This window comes from Nematolebias whitei, chromosome 10 (assembly GCF_014905685.2).
Source record: "Nematolebias whitei isolate Nwh7 chromosome 10, NemWhi1, whole genome shotgun sequence".
In the NCBI taxonomy this organism is placed as follows: Eukaryota; Metazoa; Chordata; class Actinopteri; order Cyprinodontiformes; family Rivulidae; genus Nematolebias; species Nematolebias whitei.
Genome location: NC_056507.1, coordinates 1,510,968 through 1,511,284, shown reverse-complemented (window position 1 = coordinate 1,511,284; position 317 = coordinate 1,510,968).

Here is a 317-nt window from a genome sequence, read left to right as displayed (position 1 = left end):
ACAGACCTGCTGCTGCACTGTGGAACCACCAGAATGTGACTGGTATTAGCAGAGACTCAGAGGAGTCTTCAGACCAGTACGAAGGTGGTATCTATCTAAGTTAGAGGAGTCTTCAGACCAGTATGAAGGTGGTATCTATCTAAGTTAGATGAGTCTTCAGACCAGTATGAAGGTGGTATCTATCTAAGTTAGAGTCTTCAGACCAGTATGAAGGTGGTATCTATCTAAGTTAGAGGAGTCTTCAGACCAGTATGAAGGTGGTATCTATCTAAGTTAGAGTCTTCAGACCAGTATGAAGGTGGTATCTATCTAAGTTA